The sequence below is a fragment of the Physeter macrocephalus genome, chromosome 5 (genome assembly GCF_002837175.3).
Source record: "Physeter macrocephalus isolate SW-GA chromosome 5, ASM283717v5, whole genome shotgun sequence".
Lineage (NCBI taxonomy): Eukaryota > Metazoa > Chordata > Mammalia > Artiodactyla > Physeteridae > Physeter > Physeter macrocephalus.
Window position 1 is genome coordinate 52,975,490 of NC_041218.1, and position 20,362 is coordinate 52,995,851.

The following is a 20,362-nucleotide window of genomic DNA, read 5'->3' on the forward strand; positions in this document are numbered from 1 at the left end:
TCGAAAGAAAAACACCTATATCCATGATGATGGTCACGCAGTATTATTTACAGTACTATAACTAAATGTTCAAGAGGACAAAACAGGCAGTGAGTTGCCCCAATATTTTTGAACAGCTTTATTGAGGAATAAATGATGTACAATAAAGTGTACATAAAGTGTACAATTTAATAAGTTTTGACATATGTATACATCCACGAAACCATCACCACAGTCAAGATAATGAACATGTTCACCCCGCAATGTTTTTAAATGAACAGAAGGCATTTAGGGCCAGATGCTAAATGATGCTACCCCAGCCATCACCCCCTTACCCCAGGCCTTAGCCGACCACCCAGGAAGGGGAACGGGAAGGGGCCATTGGGAGTCACTGTCCATAGTGAGGAGGTTTACTATTCCCTGCCTCCATAATGGTGCTCCTCCCATTTGCCAAGAATTGGGACTCCAAAGAATAACTCATAGAGATTGAAGGTGCCTGTATGCAAGAGGAGACTGCCATCTACCCACCGACTGGATAGTTTCCAAGTCATGGTATCTGCAGACCCACTTTGGGGCCAGCATCATGGCCGGAGATTTCCAAGAGTTGGGAACATGCTGCAGCAGCTCATACAACAGTGAGAAGAGATCGGGGTATAATGTGCTTGTAAAAGATGACCTCCTACCCCACAGTCTCCTGTGGCCCCTGGAGGGTGTGGAAGAGAAAATGACTCCATGTGAAGAAGCTGAGGGATAGGGAGAGGCAGGAACTGTGGTGCCCAGTGGCCAAGTGAGGGGATGCCCTACTGAGACAGGAGGTTGTTAGCCAATGGCATGGCTTGAAAGGGATGCCACTGTTCCTTTCTAAGAGGGTGACAGAGGGACCAGAGTGAAGAATATACACTCAGAAAAATCACATGACACACAGAAACCACGTCAGCAGAGCCCCAGCAGCCAATCAAAGTGACCAGTACAAAGATCAGGGCTGCTGCCCCTCACTGGCAGGTCAGAGTATAGTACAACTTACCCCTCTTATCAAGACCCTCCTCCTCACCTAATACCCCTGGCAGGAAAGAAGCAGTGAAAAAACAAAACATATCTCCTCCAGACCACAGATTCTGAAGGTCACGATCTAGCCAGAGAGGGAAGGGACAAGGGATGAGAGTGGGTTTCAAACTGAACAAGACAGAATTTTTTAATAATGAGAAATGACTCTAAAGCTGTGGGATCGTCCCAAGATGTTACTGAAGGAAAGGAAAGGGAAGTGGTGATTGGAAGAGAACAAGAAAGCTTTAAATCCTGTACCTCACTGAATATAGAGAATTCACTATACCTGATACAATCATAAAACTAAGAGGACAGAAAAAGTATACTATATTAACTCAATACATTATACAACCAACAAATGTATAAGTATGAAGAACTATGTAGAAAAATGCAATTTGTTTATATGCTATTATCCCAAGAAATAATGACAATAATTAAAAACAGAACAAAACATATAATATTTATATAAAACAAGTATATACACAAAATCTTGAAGGGAATACGAAAATGATTATTCTGTTAATATGGTATGATTATAGTTTTTAAATTGGTGTTTTTACATTTCTTTTATGATAGGAAAAAGTGAGGAAATAAATCACCTACCATCCTGCCTTACTAGTTCAGGAAAGTCTATTCATTTTCCATGTTCTTTTCTCTTTGATGATTTGATAAACGGTTTTGAGCACTTACCTGCCAAGTGTGAGACTATGCCAGACGTTGTGGGCACAGCTCAGAGCAGGGCTGGCGGGCTCACCGCCCTCACCTGAGTGCAGCTGCAAGGATGCCAGGTGCTGAGGGCTGTGCTAGGTAAGGGCAGCTGCTTGGAGCCCAGGAGGACAGCTGGGGGCCCCCACGACTTCCAAGAGTAAGTGATAAGTATGCTGAGACAGAAGGAATGCGTGGAACGTGGCCAGGGGAAGAGCTTGAGGGAAGAAGGCAAGGAACAGAGCGTATAAAATGGCCCCAGAGACGTGGCAGAAGTTCTCTAGAAAAACAGAGTGGAGTTTGAGAGGGCTGGAGCTGCAGGTGAGCAGTGACACAGGAAGGGAAGCAGGGTCAGGCCTCATACGTTTTGGTACAAAGTGTGGATTTTTAAGATAAGAGGACACGTAGAAATACACACATTCATAATGCTTAGATAGTTGAGTTTCTTAACTTCTATGAAATTCTTGATTCCTTATTTCTATGAAATAGGATACATGTAACTTTCTAGCCTTCTATAATACTTTCAATTCTCCACGTTTAGCTTCTTGGAGTTTGCACCATCCTGGGACACAAAGCAAGCATTTGGAAGATGCAGGTTTTTATTGGGAGGTCTCTTGGCAGGCATTGGGCCCACGTGTTCCATCCACAGCATTCTGTTCTCTCGGCACCTCCATGAGGGCTGACCTTCCTTGGGGTTATTCTCAGAGGTCACAGGCATAATGTCCCCGCACACTGAAGGATGGCACACAAACCTGGAGTATTTTTAGCCATTAATTCAGTCACTGGTTTCAGCTGACCTCCATCTACCTAGAGACACTATTCAGGGCCAACTGGAGGGCTGGGTTTCTATAAGTTTCTCACACAAGAGAAAGTTGAAATAAAAGGTATGAAGAGAATTTTGTTGTTGACAGGTGAGTGTTTCAAGTGTGGGCCTCGCAATGAACTATTCACTTATGGTTTATGAGGCAATGATGAGACAGCTTGAAAGAAGTACATCTCTGAGACATGACAGTTCAGTCCCAAAGACCATTAACCAAGGGTCAGCTGATCAAACACATCTGCAGAAATGGAACAGAGCAGGCCTCTGTGCAATCCTGTGTATCAGAGTGATGGCTACAGTATTCTATTTAATCTAGCACCAGTACAAACTGGAAACCTAAAAGAGTTCACTCTCCACAGCCACAGGCTTCAAAGTATCTTCTTGTCTCCACTAAATAGCTCAAGGAGACAGAACCTGGAGGACATGTTTTCAGAGTGAAATTTTTTCCTTCAATTTTGCTTAAATTTGAATATACTTTTTGTAGGAAAAATGAAGTTATTAAGTAATCATTTTTGCAACAATGAAAAAAGTTTCCATTTTAATTATGCTATTTGTTATGTAGCTTAAATACAATTAGAAAGCTACTAATGAATTTAGATGATTCATCCCCTATTTCTGTTACAGTCACTTTCTTCTGTGTCTTTTTATTACTTACAAAAGTGGCACGTGTTTGTGGTGAGTTATATATGTCTGTTGTCTATCTGTTTATATGCATATGTATAAGTCCGTGTATACACATGTGTGCCTATATACATATATGTGTGGGTATGTGTGTATATATCTACATATACACACATACCCACACATATATACTTTATAAAAGATTATAAAATGAAAAATGAAAGTCCATTCCCCCAACCTCCCATCATTAGCTCCACTCTCCAGAAGCAATCACTGAAAAATCTGTGTTGTGCCTCTGGACAGGATGTTACGATGGGGCTCTTCCTGCCTCAGTTTCATCTGAGGTACCAATGAAATAGACACTAGACCCGCCAGAGTCTGTCTCCTCCCAGGAAACCCAGAAGGGAGGAGGGCTGACGGTTTTGGCAACCCACCTTTCCCAACACCAGATCCAGGCTCAGGGGGGTAAGAACATTTAAAGCTAGTCAGAATCCTTTAATGGTCACAAAGGATTGTTGCTTTGTTTTTTCACTATGTTGAAACTAGTCTTACAACTTAAAGTAATTGTGGGACTACCTATAACCTAAAGTGAGAAGAATAACGAGAGACCTGACAGCATTTTTATCCAGAGGCAATGAAGATGGAGACAAAAAATTAAGTTACTGGAGCCATGAACACCTCCCATGCAATTATAAATGTTCTACAGCCTTGCTACTCTCAGTGTGGTCCAAGGATCAACAGCACTGGCATCACCTGGGAGCTTGTTGGAAATGCAGAACCTGAGGTTTACTCCAGACCTACTGAATCAGATCTTCATTTTAACAAGATCCCAATGATTCATAAACACCTTAAAGTGTAAGAAGTGGAATGTACAACATCTTTTTAGTGGTTAACAAGTACGCCATTGTATGACTGTGCCACAGGGCTAGAGTTTAATTATTTGACTCTAGTGTTAGAAGAGTTTATCCATCTAGATTGCCAGGAGACATTTCCTAGAAATCCTTGTTAGAGCCAATCTCATTGGCCTTGGATAACAGAGATAATTCTTTCTGGGTGAAGCTGTGGGAAAACCAAAGTCTGGACCTAAGGCTACACTGGAGAGGTGTCTCACAGATGGCTGTTCCCAGAACGGCTTAAAAAACTGTTTACTATGTTATGGTAACAGATGCTTTCAAACAAAGAGAACAGGAAGCTGGTGCCTTCTCTGTCTGCCATTCAGCAGGGCTGAATGCCTTCCATTAAGTTCGCCTGCAAACTTTGCTGAAGAGCCCAGCAAGCAGCAATGAAAATTACAGAGCGGTTCCCTGGCACTTTAGTGGGTAATCAGCTGAAATTGAGCCGTTTTCCATATTCTTTGCTGATAATGCAAATAGACCTTTAAAGCAAATGGCTCCAAGTTACCACACATCCTACAAGCTGAGAAGGCCCATGGGGTCCACACAGATGCTTCCGCTGCACCCCAAGCCCTGCCACAGAATGATTGGTTCCCACGGCTATCAACGGCAGGCTCCACCAGGCTGCCTGTGTGTTAACAAATGGCCAGGCTGAATTAGAGGGTTACAGGCCCAGGGCCAATTATCTGGATAAATTAGCTATCAGGAAGTAAAAGCAGTTCCAGGAAAAAGGCTGGATCTTTCTAAAATCTCTATGATTTTCTTCACACCAGACTCAACTTTCCCTTGAAAGGTTCTCCCTTGTGCTGTCCAGGAGAAAAGGACTCTAGGTCTAAACTGGCCTTTAGATGTCCCAAGATTATCAACAAGAGCAGAAGGAAGTTGTAGGGATTATTGACTGCAGAAAAGTTGTTTCATCTCAGATTTTCTTGGCTCAGAATGGGGAATCTGGGAAAAACGTCACTTTGGTTGTTGCTTAGAGGCCAAGAGGAGGAGCAATGGTAAGGAAGACAGCACTGGATTCAAATGCCAACCTACCACGTCCTAGCTCTGTGACCCTGATGGTGGCTGACACTCTCTGACCCTTAACCCCTATGAAATAGGACAGCAATATCCTCACAGGTAAGATATCATATATTGTATCACCTGGAACATGACAGGTATTTGATAAATGCTATTTTCCCTCCTTCAAAAGTGATCCAAACCTCACACTTTTCCTTCTCTCTTCACTCACACCCTAAACATCAAAGATGAATGTAAAGGTCAATAAAGAACAATTCTAGAAACTTATTACAGCTAAACGCTAAATTCTAGGTATTATTTACCATCAATAAATTTGTAGTAAATATTTATTTCTATTAAACAACTCAATTTCAGTAGCAAAAAGGGTTTTTTTCTACCCTACCCTATAGAACTCACTCTCCATGTTTATTTGTTTCTAGTAAATACTTTTGTGGCTGCAAATTTTGCATGGAATGTCACTTTAAAGTGCCACATATCCCAGCTCTTGCTATGCAGTGCTATGCAGTGATCTCAGTGTTATTCATTTTTTACATTTTATAGGTTTATAATTTACTTTTTACCCAAAAAATAAAAGATGTTCAAAAATTTCAAGGTAGACTCTTTTCTGCTCACCCTTTCCCAATTATTTTATTTATTATTATTTTATTCATCATTTTTGTGTATTTTTCAATTAAGTTATTAAATGATTTTATTTATTATTTGGCAACTATTTTTCATTGATTTTACATATTCTTTTAAAAGCACAGATCTGATTGTGTCTCTTGCTTCAGTGGCTCTCACTGTCCTCAGGATGAAATCCAAGCTCCTCATGGGGCTTCCTGTGACGCTCTCATGATATCAGCCCGTTCACTCCTCCAGCGTCCTGGCTCTCTAGTCCTGCTGCCTCTCCCCAGTCTCACCTCCATCCTGCCCCATCCTCCCTCCCTCCCTCTTCTAATCCCAACTGCACACTCTTCAGCCACACAGAATTCCATTTAGTTTTGTGAAGATGCCATGCTTGCTCCTGCTTTAGGAACTTAACATGGCCTGTTTTCTCTGCGGGAAACATTTTCTCATTTCTACTCCATTGACTGAACAGCTCCTGTTCATCCTTCAGATCTGAGGATGGATGTCAGTCTCTCCAGAAAGCTCTCAGTGAGGTTAAGGCGCCCCTGCTAGTCTCCACATAGCACCCAGGTCACCTCCCCATCACACAAAACACCCATTGCCTGTCTATTTCTTGGTCAAGAACTGTGACCAACTTAAGAGCTAAGACCATGTCTTGTCAACCCTGATGTAGAGTTCCTTCTCCCTAGCCCATTCAAAGTCCCTGGTGCTCAGTGAATATGGTTGAATATTTACCTGCTCAACAAATGTATGCATCTAACTAGGAAAAAAAGAAAATAATGGAAAGAAAAATTATACACACACACACACACACACACACACACACACACACACAATTTCAGCTGTTATGTATTAAGAACTTACTACTTTCTAGACACCGTACTAAGTACATTACTTATGCTATTTGTTCATATCATGATGTTACAGTGGTTATCTCTAAAGGAGATTTAAGGTGATAATTTTATTCTTTAAACTTTAAACATTTTCCCAATTTACAAATATTCTTCATAGAAATCAGGGAAAATAGTTATTTAAAGCTGTTCTTTGCCTACAGAGGTCTTATAATATAGACAAGTATAAAATGCATACAGATTATGGAAAACTGGCCTTGTGGAGAAGGCACTAAGCCAGTGGCCCCTCTTTAATTCTCCCAGAGCTTCAAACTGTGGTAAGTTCCAAAGGCACCTGTTGGCTCTGTACATGTAGCACTTATTTGTTTCTCAAACCTGTAAGTGAAATAGTGCCCACAAACACAGCTGCTGCTGCTTTGGCTACTGCTCATCCCTTATCTGTGAAGCGGGGATGAGACCCATCCTTCTGCATGCTATAGAATCGCCAATGGAAAACAATAAAACTTAAGTGAACAGCATCCAGGCCATTGGAAAATATTCCTGGGCCTGTTCACCTCTATTAAGTCCTGACCCATCCTATGATACCATATAAAAAAATCTAGCACATTAACATTCTCAGTTGATGCTCACAATTCCCAGAACCCTCATTCTGAGCCTTCAGTTAATGCACAATTGTTTGAGCAATAAAAACTGATTTTTTTAGTTCACAATAGAGCTTTGTGTGAGCAAATGTATGTGCTTTTCATTTGAACATAAATGGCCCCACTTGCTTATGAATGAAATCAGCGTTTATTGTACTAATAATTCACAAACATGAATTAAACATACCTAAAGTTAGACAAGTTTCATCCCCTATGTTTCTCTCCCTTTTCTCATCCTCTGTCTCAAGGGATATTTAGAAATAAATTCTGGATTCATAAGAAATAAGGGTGAGCAATATGTTTACATCTGTTGTAAACTATAAACATGAATAAAGACTGCTTAGACATTAAATCTTCATTCCTCTGCCTGTATATTGATTGCATATCATACTCAATACCTTTTCCTTATGGGAAGTTATGGGAAAAGTAATGCAGTATCTGGTACATTTGTTTTCTTTCATGAGAATTTTAACCATTTAGATACTAAAGGTCCCATTCCAGCTGTGATATTTATTATAACTAATCTTTGCAGTTGGTAATGATAACGTCTACCATTTATCAGATTATTTCTCTGTGCCAGGCATGCTCATCCTCATAGCAGCTCCATCAGATAGTTACAGTCCCTATTCTAAGGAAGCAAAACCAAAGTCTTAACTAGGTGCTGTACCATGTACACAGTCCAGCTACTACACGGAGAAGCCTGGGCTAGAACCCAGCCCTTCATCTTTTAACAAAACAATGAGAGAGAGCAAAACCACAAAAATTATCCCCAACATTTTTGCATTATTTTTCATAAGGAACACACGGAATCTACTAGACTTCTTTCTATTTCTATTTGTCTTACGCTCCAAGGCTAACTCCCTTTCAGGTAGTGTTGAGTGCTCAAGAAAAAGCTGCTTTAGGCCAAGAATCCCCACAACCCACACAAAGCAGGGTGATGGGGAACTGGAATAGGAGGAGGTCTCAGTGTGGACCCCGAGGTAGCAAATTGGAGAAATTCAAAGATCGGGAATGTGAAGTTCAGGGTTCCAGGCATAAAGGTCAAATAGAGACCACCACCACAGTCTCCCATTCCCCTAACACAAACCTCTTGAAATCACAAAGCACTGACATGTTGTCATGACAGGCTGTACTTCAGAAAAGTGCAAAGTACAAGAAATTTGTGTCCCATAAGTTTCTCTTCATGTCTTCATCAGAGATGCACTCGGCCTCCAAAGGAACAGACAGCATTGAGCCATGACCAGACACTGAGGTGTTTCTGGTACAGCATATGACTCTCCAATCAAGTGGGACTAAAAGCAGCAATTAAGTCCAATAAGTTAACACCAAACACAAGTTTCTAATGCACAGATCACTCGATAATATAGACCCTGCTTTGGTATCCAAGGCTAAAGGTGGGGAAAGGAGGACTGGAATAGTACTCTTTCTTCTCAAGCCCTTGCTTTTCCACGCCTAAAGTAGAAGGAGACAGCTGCACTCCCTTCAACTCAGGGGGTGGGAAGACAAGTAGAGCTGACAGGGTTCCATGTAAGTCCTTAGCACCTTAAAGGGGAGGAAATGTTTCTCACCCAAGATCATGGTAATTATCACAATCTGAGAGGGAAGAACTGCTGAATAAGGGGGCCAGGCACATGTTGCCCAAAGCAGAGACTGGGGGGAAATGGGGGTGTCACCAAATAACTGGGGCCAGAAGTTGCGATGGGGTCCTATGGAGTCAATCACCTAAGAATGGAGTTTGAAGAGTCTGGGAGTCAACAGAGAATCTGGATCACTCTCAGAAGCAGGGGTTACTCTGAGACTCCTAAACACCAGCAACTAAACAGAGCAAAGAGAAGAGGCAAAAAGAGAGGGCTCATGGAATCAATGCTGGAAAGGCTCAGGAATGTCATCATGATGAGTGACACTTACTGTGCATTTACTTCATGCCAGCCTTGGGTTAAGTGTTCTAAAAGTATCATCTTATTTAATCATTACAAACCCTATAAGGGGAAGCTCACCACAGAGCCCATATGTTGAACCACTCTACAGCTACCTAAAAATTTCATGCCTCCCTGAGCTCAGGACGTGTCTTTCTTTTTTTTTTTTTTTTTTTTTTTTTGTGGTATGCGGGCCTCCCTCTGCTGCGATCGGCAGGCGGACGCTCAACCACTGCGCCACCAGGGAAGCCCCAGGACGTGTCTTTCTTAAATGGTAGTTCTCAGACTGTTCTGAACAGGGGAAATAACTAATCCTAGATCCTCCTTTAGCTGTTATGGCAAATAATTTTACAGATGCCAGCACTCTAATTGTCATGTGGGAAAATAATCAATGCCAGCTGCTAGCTAGAGAAATGCAAAATCTCCACGGAGTAGATGAAAGCCCCTACTGAATCTGACTAGAAGTAAGTTCAAGAAAATCCTTTTGGTCTTTAAAAACAAGGCCACATCAGGAAGCATGGGAAAGGTGGACTCGAGATCCAAGAAGAGTATTTGTTGCAGCATCCTCAAAATAATCTCACCTTTCAGTTTGGGGACATATTGGAAAAGTGACATTCATGTTCATATGTTCTTAGGAATCTAATCAACTATATTACAAAGTTTTAATCAGTCAGGAATTTTTTTTCTTCACTATCTTCTCTCACTTTTCAGTATTCACCCTTTTTTTTCTCTCCCCTTTTCCCTTATGATCTCCCACCATCCACAAACTTGTTCTCCAACATTCCCAAGAGTCCAAGAAAGTACCTAGGATGCTAGGTTGCATTCGAGCTCTTTCAAAATAAAACTCCTCTAAGCCACTGTCTTAGAGTAGATTTTCTAGAAGCAGAGCCTGAGAGACGGATTCCTGTAGATGTGGTTTATCGGGGGAGGCCTTTACAATGGGCAATGAGAGAAGCAGGATGAGGTAGAGAAAGGAGCTAAGCAAGTGTGTGATCTCAGCAGGAGTCTGGCTTCAGCCTGACCCCATGGAGAGGTCTGGAACACACATCGCACCACAGAGCCAGTCCCCACTCGGGACAAGAGGACCAGCCTTCTGTCCCCCATGGCAGTCAGTTCTTGGCTGTGTGCTAAGAGGCAGGGCACAGGAGGGCATTGGCTCCCAGGTAGGCAGGCTATATCTGGCCTGGGGCAATTCTCCCAAGGAAGGGACAGTTCTTGCTTGACTGCTTTTCATTTTCATAGTTGTTAAAATTCTGTACTTTGTTCTCAGATATGGTTTCATATTTTCAATCATCCAATTTGGGTTGTTTAAAGGAATGAAAAATCTTGCTTCAATGGCTCAAGAACATAGCATTTCTCAGTAATCTGCCAAACTATTTACTTGGGTTATTTTTCTTAATCTCTATTTTTAAAAATTGCATAGAGCCAACAAATCCATCCTGACTCGAAGAATTGCAAAACACAGAAAAGTCTCTTTGTAATTCCTTTTGCATTTTGTATTATGTCCGTCCCCTCACAAGATGTAATTTGTTCTGCCTCCTCTAAGTGTGACACCAAAATAAATGAGGTCTATTTCTGGAGATGGCAGAGAGATGGTAGCCATTAAATCTGAAGCTTTACCTTTCCTTATTTGCAATACGAATGAAGCCAATTATCTTCTAGCTCCTATATGGCACAGGCTTCAAGTGTAGAGGATGAAAGGGAGTGGGGAATATTTCAACGTTGATTACGAGTCAAGAAGGACAGGACAATGAGTTACCTGAGTCCAACAAAATATCCCAAGAAACACAGATTTATGTGGCAAGAGACTTATTTGAATGTTTGGTTTAGGAAGCAAAGTTTAAATATCAAGTTAGATAGCTTTGACTTTTGAACCAATTCAGCATGTAGCACCCAACAAAGTAGTGTGGCTCAGAATATTGGCTTTGAAGTCTGAAGGTTGTGGGATCCAATCCTGGCCTTTCCACTGTGTGATCCTGGGCAAACTACTCAATCTCTAAAACTTATTCCTTATCTGGAAAAAGGTGATAATAATATATACTTCTCAGGGTTAATTCAAGAATTAAGTGAGAAAATATATCTATGGAACTTTGCAAAATGCTAAGTCTATTTGTTGCTTTTGTTGCAAATAACAGTAAATCTTTTATGTGAATTTTATTAGTCAGGATTCTCCAGAAAAACAGAACAAATGGGAGATATATGCATAGATAGATAGATAGATAGATAGATAGATAGATAGATAGATAGATAGATAGATAGAATTTATTATGAGGAATTGGCTCATGCAATTATGGAGGCTGAAAAATTCCACAATCTGCTGTCTACAGGTTGGAGATCCAGGAAAGCTGGTGGTGTAATTCAGCCCAAGTCTGAAGGCCTGAGAACGAGGGGAGCCAACGGTATAAGTTCCAGTCCAAGGGCAGGAGAAGATGAGATATCTCAGCTTAAGCAATGAGGTAACCAAAAAAGGGGGCAAATTCCTCTTTCTCCCACCCTTTGTTCTGTTCAGGCCCTTAACGAATTGGATAATGCCCACCCACATTGGGGAGGGCAATCTACTTTATTGAGTCCACTGATTCAAATGCTAATCTCACCCAGAAATACCCTCACAGGCACATCTAGAAATGATGTTTAATCTGGGCACACCATGGCCAGTCAAGTAGACACATAAAATTAACCATCACATAGGTTAAGGATTAAAAGTGGAGATTTAATATTAGACTACAGAAGTGGCTCATAAAACCCAAGAAGAGGAATATAATCAGGCCTTAGTAAGAGACTAGAACCAGTGTGTTACTTCAGGTTCCAAGAAGCAGATGCCAACGTGGCATTAGTTGTATAAGAGTTTAATGGAGGAAATGGCCATAGGAGGAGTAGGGGAGGGAGCTGGAGAAGACAGGAAAGGGCCTCTGGACCATGATCCACCTCTGACGCTTGTGGAAGAGATGGGAAGGAAGCAGCGTTGGGCAGGAAGAGGCCTGGACTGCAGTGGAGCTCTGAGAACATCGTGGGCAGGCTGAGTCTTCAAATCAGTCTCCAGGTTGATGAGTCTTGTGTCTTGTAGGAATAAGCCTGCATTTCAGTCCTGCTGTGCATGGTCACTGTCGGGGACCAGCCCATGGGAAGGAGGCTTTGGAGTGTGTTGGTGGAATCAGAGGGCCAACGGCTGGAGCCATTAGGCAATTTTGCTTCCCACACCAGGAGATTGGGGAAACATGTTTTCATGGCCATCACAATCATGATTCAAAGGTCTTTGGGAAGACTGAGAGCCTTCCTTCTCTCTGTAAGGCTCTTTCTGCCTTTTCTGTGTTTTGTTCTTCCTTTTTTTCTCCACACTGGCTGCTTCTGCTCTTCCATGCCACACACAAAGCAGGAAACACCCCTCAGCTCCCAGGCTTCCATTGAACGGGCCCAGATAGCCAGAAAAAGCCACCTCTCCTCTGTGTTTCAATTCCCCATTTCATGGAAAGGGAAGCTAATTGGCCAAACTTGGATCATTCCCATCCCTGAAATAATCAGCTGTGTCCTGAGAGAGCAAGGCCATATTAATTATCATGAGGATGGAGGCAGGGCGGGAGGAGTAACTTCCAGGAAAGTGGGGATGAGGTGGATAGTACTAAACAAACGACTCAGTAAAATATTCAACATACTTCTCAGCAAAAACAGTGTGACATTATGGAATTGCTGACTAGCTTAAGCTCTGACTCTGAGAGCAGTCACCTGCCCTAACAGAGGATCCAGATTCTCAGGGTGGCCAGCTAAAAAGATCCCAGAAACACCACACTCTCAGGAGACTACTGTACATGCTTCAGCAATCCAAATAACAATCAATACCTGAGGCTCTGTTAATTAGAAAAATGAACATCAGAATTGATGTTTTTATTATGAACATAGTGACTTGCTAATTAGCATGATAAATGTTAGAAATGGGCTTTTATTGGTAAAAATTAAAAGTATTTAAAATATATGGATTTGTTACCTCAACAAAGGCATCAAAAACCAAAAATAAACAAGAGGGACTACATCAAACTAAAAACCTTCTGCACAGCAAAGGAAACCATCAACAAAATGAAAAGGCAAGCTACTGAATGGGAGAAACTGTTTGTAAATCATATATGTGATAAGGGGTTAATATCCAAAATATATAAAGAACTCATACAACTCAACAGCAAAGAAAAAAAATTCTGATTTTAAAAATGGGGAGGTGATCTGAAGAGACATTTTTTGCAACAATATATAGATAGCCAAAAGGTACATGAAAAGATGCTAAAAAATACAAATTATCAGGAAAATGCAAATTAAAACCACAATGAGGTATCACCTCACACCTGTTAGAATGGCTATCATCAAATTACAAGAAATTACAAGTGTTGGTGAGGATGTAGAGAAAAGGGAACCCTGAACACTGTTGGTGGGAATGTAAGTTGGTGCAGCCGCTGTGGAAAACAGTATATGGAGGCTCCTCAAAAAATTAAAAATAGAACTACCAAACAATCCAGGAATTTCACTTCTGAGTATTTATCTGAAGAAAACAAAAACACTAACTGGAAAAGATTTATGCAACCCCCTATTCATTGCAGCACTATTTACAATAACCAAGACCTAGAAACAACTTAATTGTCTACTGGTGGATGAATGGTTAAAGAAGTTGTGGTATATATATATATATATATATATATATATATATATATATACCACATATATATGTATATATATATATATATATACCACATATATATGTATATATATATATATGGTATGAAATATTACTCAGCCATAAAAAAGAAGGAAATCTTGCTATTTGTGATAACATGGATAGACGTTGAGAGCATTATGCTAAATGAAATAAGTAGATAGAAAATGACAAATACCACATGATATCACTTTTTTAGATGTGGAATCTAAAAAAAGCAAAAAAGCCAAGCTCATAGATACAGAGAACAGACTGGTTGCTGCCAGAGCCTGGAGGGGAGGAAAATGGGTAAAGGGAGTCAAAAGGTACAAACTTCCAGTTATAAAATAAATAAGTCACGGGGATATAATGTACAGCATGGCGACTATAGTTAATAATACTGTATTGCATATTTGAAAGTGGCTAAGAGAGTAGATCTTAAAAGTTCTCCTCACAAGAAAATAAATTCTGTAACTACGTGTGGTGATGAGTGTTAACTAGACTTACTGTGGTGATCATTTCACAATATATACAATATTGGATCATTATGTTGTACACTTGAAACTAATATAATGTATGTCAATTATACCTCAATAGGAATGCTAAAAATTAAATAAGATATATGGATAGGTTGAAATGCTTTAGAGACACATACCTTTATTGCTTGAACAGGGTATAAGAATCTAGTTATGCTATCACCTACACCCTTAAAATGGTACCTGAGTTTTGATCCCTAAATGGTCTTGTGTCCAGCCATTTTGGGAGGTGCTGTGGTCTGAATGTTTGTGTCCCCACAAAATTCACACATTGAAATCCTAATGCCTAATGTGATAATATTAGGAATTGGGGCCTTTAAGAGGTACTTAGATCATGACTAGGATTAGTGTTCTTATAAAAGAGATACCACAGGGCTCACTTACCCCTTCCACCACGTGAGGACACAACAAGAAGTCAGCAGACTGCAACCTGGAAGAGAGCTCTCACCAGACCTCGACCGTACTGGCACCCTGACCTCGGACTTCCAGCCTCCAGAACTGTGAAAAATAAATTTCCACTGTTTATGAGCCACCCAGTCTGTGGTCTTTTGTTATAGCAGCCTGAATGGGCTAAGACAGGAGGATTCTGGTTCTTTGAAAGATCCAGGACTTTACTGACCTACAGAACAGGAGGCTAACTATTTGGTGAGTGCTAGCTAATATATGTTTGTTTCATAAATAACTGTACATGCGGCAGGGTGTGGTCTGAGTCTCACTTCCATATTTCACGGAAGTCATGCTGCGGGCAAGTTGCAAGCCCTCACCCACCTCACACCTCTTTGGCATCAACTGCAGTTATTACTCTAAAAAGAACCTTAGGATTGGAGTGTGACTAGATTGGTTCAGATCAGGCTGCAATGGTAACGAGAAGGCCATCAAATCGCTGACTCCTCTGTGAAGCTCTCAAAGCCCTTCTGGAATTGAGCTTGGGTCCTCTGAATATAAACACACTCTCCTTGGTGAGGTCAGGTTTTTGTTTTTGTTTTCATTTTTTAAATATATGACTCATCTCCCAAGATTGTACTAGATGAGAACAGGGGAACATACCTTGGCAGCCCTCCCCGCATGCCCTGCCCATAATACATGTTCACCAAGAATTCTTGAATAAATGAATGAATGGCTGAAGAATGGGAAACATCATTCCACCCTCCTGTGTGCAGTCTTGTCACCTCTAGACCACAGACTTTTTCTGGTTGTTTGCCCCTCTCCAATCTAAAGCTGACCTTGCTTTCCCCTCCTTTCCTCTTCCACAGGCTCTCTTATGACCTGGGTTGAGCATCACACTCCCTTCATATTTCAGCAGAACCGCCAGAGCTAGTGCTTCACACAGAACAATCTGTGACCTTTCAAAGCCCAACAGGTAACAGCATAATAATAATAGTGAACCTCCAGAGTCCTGCAAACTTCTTCCTAACTATTGTGACATTGTATTAGGGCAGTGGCAGCAACATAAAAAAATAAAAAGAAGCTGTGTAGTGCGTGACCTGATTACATGATCATGGAGGTCACGGCATCACCTCCCTTTCTCTGTATGTTCGGCACTGAACTTTGTTCCACTTAGTATAATACTAATAGCACACTAACTTTTCCATCATTCGCTGCCAGTTTGTAGCTTCTCTAGGTCCTTGATTCTCTTATTCCTGAGATTGCATGTTTTTTGATGCATGCTATTAGCATCAATACAGAGGATCTAAAAGCCAAAGTGAACAAATGAAAGGAGAAACTTTTCTTAAGGCAATTTGGCCACTTAAAGTACTAATAGCTCAGATGAAAAGTTGATCAAGGCAATAACTGAGCCTTTAGAGTAAGCAAGACTGAGAGCTGATGATAAGGAATGGACTTTCAATCACCTCTATTGGGCCTGCCTCCCACCACAGGAAATAATCCAGAACTGTCTGTAGAGACCCCCAAAATGTTTACTTTCACAAGGTCCAGTGTGATGGCAGTGAAGAAAGAAGACACAAAGTGAATCTACTATTTTCTAACTTTGACATTGCTCAGATGTCAAATATATTTGAGTATCAATTTCTTTTTAGCTGTAAAAATGGGGATCAGAATAACTCATCTAATTAATGCATGGGGCGGTTATAAAATAAAGTCATACACATAAACATCTTTGTAAATTGTACTTACAGGACTGTACTAATAAGGAATTATTGTTAGAATTATTGTTCTCAGTGACAACTACCATCAGCATGTGAATCATCCTCTGGGTCCATACAGCTATCTAAGGAGTGGCAACTGGATTCTTTAAAAATATATGAAAAAGACCCTTATTCATGCCACCCATCCAGGAAAGAAAGTCCATTTAAACATCAGGCTAACTGAAAGCTTTATTTCTAAGATTATGTTTGAAAGCATAAACTAGTGAAGGAAAACAACTTTGCTTCAAAACAGGGGTGATCTCCAGGGCCCCCATAGGTTTTCATCCTACCCTAACCTTATCTAACCTTCCCTTTCTCAGGCCAGAAATAAACAACATCTATTGTTTGTAAAACAAACAAACAAACAAAATACCAATGGTTCTCAGATTTGAGCCTGCTAGTTTAAGTGTGCAGTTGCAGCTGTATCCTATCCTGAGTAGTACAGATCCCACACATCCAGGAAAAAAGTTGAAACCTTTAATTTTCCCCTGTTATGGACTGAATTATTTCTCCCCTAAATTGACCTGTTGAAGTACTGACCCCCATTGTTATTATGTTTGGAGATGGGAACTTTGGGAGGCAATTAGGTTTAGATGGGGCCCTCATGATGGGATTAGTGTCCTTATATGAAGAAACATCAGAGCTTGCCTCCCGCCCTGACCCCCTGCTAGGTGAGGACACAGTGAGAGAAGACAGCCATATGCAAGCTAGAAAGATGGCCCTCCCTCGGAGGAGCTTCAAGATGGCGGAAGAGTAAGACACGGAGATCACCTTCCTCGCCACAAATACATGAGAAATACATCTACATGTGGAACAACTCCTACAGAACACCTACTGAACGCTGGCAGAAGAACTCAGACCTCCCAAAAGGCAAGAAACTCCCCACGTACCTGGGGAGGGTAAAAGAAAAAAGAAAAAACAGAAACAAAGAATAGGGACGCGACCTGCACCAGTGGGAGGGAGCCGTGAAGGAGGAAAGGTTTCCACACACTAGAAGCCGCTTTGCTGGCAGAGACTGCGGGTGGCAGAGCGGGGAAGCTTCGGAGCCACGGAGGAGAGCGCAGTAACAGAGGTGTGGAGGGCAAAGCGGAGAGATTCCCGCAAGGAGGATCGGTGCCGACCAGCACTCACCAGCCCGAGAGGCTTGTCTGCTCCCCCACCGGGACGGGCGGGGGCTGGGAGCTGAGGCTCGGGCTTCGGGCTTCGGAGGTCGGATCCTGGGGAGAGGACTGGGGTTGGCTGCCTGAACACAGCCTGAAGGGGTTAGTGCACCACGGCTAGCCGGGAGGGAGTCCAGGAAAAAGTCTGGACCTGCTGAAGAGACAAGATCCTTTTTCTTGCCTCTTTGTTTCCTGGCGCGCGAGGAGAGCGGATTAAGAGCGCCGCCTAAAGGAGCTCCAGAGACGGGCGCGAGGCGCGCTGATGGGCATGAGACGCTAAGGCTGCTGCTGCCGCCACCAAAAAGCCTGTGAGCGAGCACAGGTCACTGTCCACACCTCCCCTCCTGGGAGCCTGTGCAGCCCGCCACGGCCAGGGTCCCGTGATCCAGGGACAACTTCTCCTGGAGAACGCACGGCGCGCTTCAGGCTGGTGCAACGTCATGCCGGCCTCTGCCGCTGGAGGCTCATCCGGCATTCCATACCCCACACTCCCCACGGGCTGAGTGAGCCAGAGCCCCCGAATCACCTGCTCCTTTAACCCCGTCCTGTCTGGGAGGGGAACAGACGCCCTCAGGCGACCTACACGCAGAGGCGGGACCAAATCCAAAGCTGAACACCAGGAGCTGTGCGAACAAAGAAGAGAAAGCGAAATCTCTCCCAGCAGCCTCAGGAGCAGCGGATTAAATCTCCACAATCAACTTGATGTACCCTGCATCTGTGGAATACCTGAATAGACAACGAATCATCCCAAATTGAGGTGGTGGACTCTGGGAGCAAGATATATATATATTTTTCCCTTTTTCTCTTTTTGTGAGTGTCTATGTGTATGCTTCTGTGTGTGATTTTTGTCTGTATAGCTGTGCTTTTACCATTTGTCCTAGGGTTCTGATTGTCCTTTTTTGTTTGTTTGTTTTGTTTTTTTATTACTTAAAAATTTTTTTCTTAATAATTATTTTTTATTTTAATCACTTTATTTTATTTTACTTTATTTTATTGTATTTTATTTTATCTTCTTCTTTCTTTCTTTCTTTTCTCCCTTTTATTCTGAGCCATGTGGAGGACAGACTTTTGGTGCTCCAGCCAGGCATCAGGGCTGTGCCACTGAGGTGGGAGAGCCAAGTTCAGGACACTGGTCCACAAGAGACCTCCCAGCTCCACATAATATCAAACAGTGAAAATCTTCCAGAGACCTCCATCAACGCCAAAACCCAGCTCCACTCAATGAACAGCAAGCTACAATGCAGGACACCCTATGCCAAACAGCTAACAAGACAGGAACACAATGCCATCCATTAGCACACAGGCTGCCTAAAATAATAACAAGGCCATGGACACCCCAAAACACACCACCAGACGTGGACCTGCCCACCAGAAAGACAAGATCCAGCCTCGTCCACCAGAACACAGGCACTAGTCCCCTCCACCAGGAAGCCTACACAACCCACTGAACCAAACTTAGCAACTGGGGACAGACACCAAAACAACGGAAACAACGAACCTGCAGCCGGCGAAAAGGAGACCCCCAAACACAGTAAGTTAAGCAAAATGAGAAGACACAGAAACATACAGCAGATGAAGGAGCAAGGCAAAAACCCACCAGACCTAACAAATGAGAGGAAATAGGCAGTCTACCTGAAAAAGAATTCAGAATAATGATAGTAAAGATGATCCAAAATCTTGGAAATAGAATGGAGAAAATACAAGAAACATTTAACAAGAACCCAGAAGAACGAAGATAAAATAGTGGAAATAACTACTGCAGAGCAGAATAAAGAAAAAAGAATTAAAAAACTGAGGACAGTCTCAGAGACCTCTGGGACCACATTAAACGCACCAACATTCAAATTATAGGGGTCTCAGAAGAAGAAGAGAAAAAGAAAGGGACTGAGAAAATATTTGAAGAGATTATAGTTGAAAACTTCCCTAATATGGGAAAGAAAATAGTTAATCAAGTCCAGGAAGCACAGAGGGTCCCATACCGGATAAATCCAAGGAGAAACACGCCAAGACTCATTTAATCAAACTATCAAAAATTAAATACAAAGAACAAATACTAAAAGCAGCAAGGGAAAAACAACAAGTAACACATAGGGGAATCCCAATAAGGTTAACAGGTGATCTGATCTTTAAGCAGAAACCCTGCAAGCCAAAAGGGAGTGGCAGGATACTTAAAGTGATGAAAGAGCAAAACCTACAACCAAGATTACTCTACCCAGCAAGGATCTCATTCAGATTTGATGGAGAAATTAAAAGCTTTACAGACAAGCACAAGGTAAGAGAATTCAGCATCACAAAACCAGCTTTCCAACAAATGCTAAAGGAACTTCTCTAGGAAAGAAACACAAGAGAAGGAAAAGACCTACAATAATAAACCCAAAACAAGAAAATGGTAATACGAACATACATATCAATAATTACTTTAAATGTAAATGGATTAAATGATCCAACCAAAAGACATAGACTGGCTAGATGGATACAAAAATAAGACCCATATATATGCTGTCTACAAGAGACCCACTTCATACCTAGGGACACATACATACTGAGAGTGAGGGGATGGAAAAAAATATTCCATGCAAATGGAAATCAAAAGAAAGCTGGAGTAGCAATTCTCATATCAGACAAAATAGACTTTAAAACAAAGACTATTACAAGAGACAAAGAAGGACACTACATAATGATCAAGGGATCGATCCAAGAAGAAGATATAACAATTGTAAATATTTATACACCCAACATAGGAGCACCTCA

General features: G+C 41.7%; 1 long non-coding RNA gene across 1 annotated transcript; it reads right to left on the minus strand.

The window, feature by feature from the left end:
- Window positions 1-12,541: 12,541 nt before the first annotated feature.
- Window positions 12,542-15,208, minus strand: LOC114486314 (uncharacterized). The gene is made up of 3 exons (XR_003679867.1): window positions 15,122-15,208; window positions 14,692-14,805; window positions 12,542-12,625 (listed from the first exon to the last, which is right to left on the minus strand). It is a non-coding gene; the product is annotated as an uncharacterized lncRNA (long non-coding RNA).
- Between the last annotated feature and the right edge of the window lie 5,154 nt (window positions 15,209-20,362).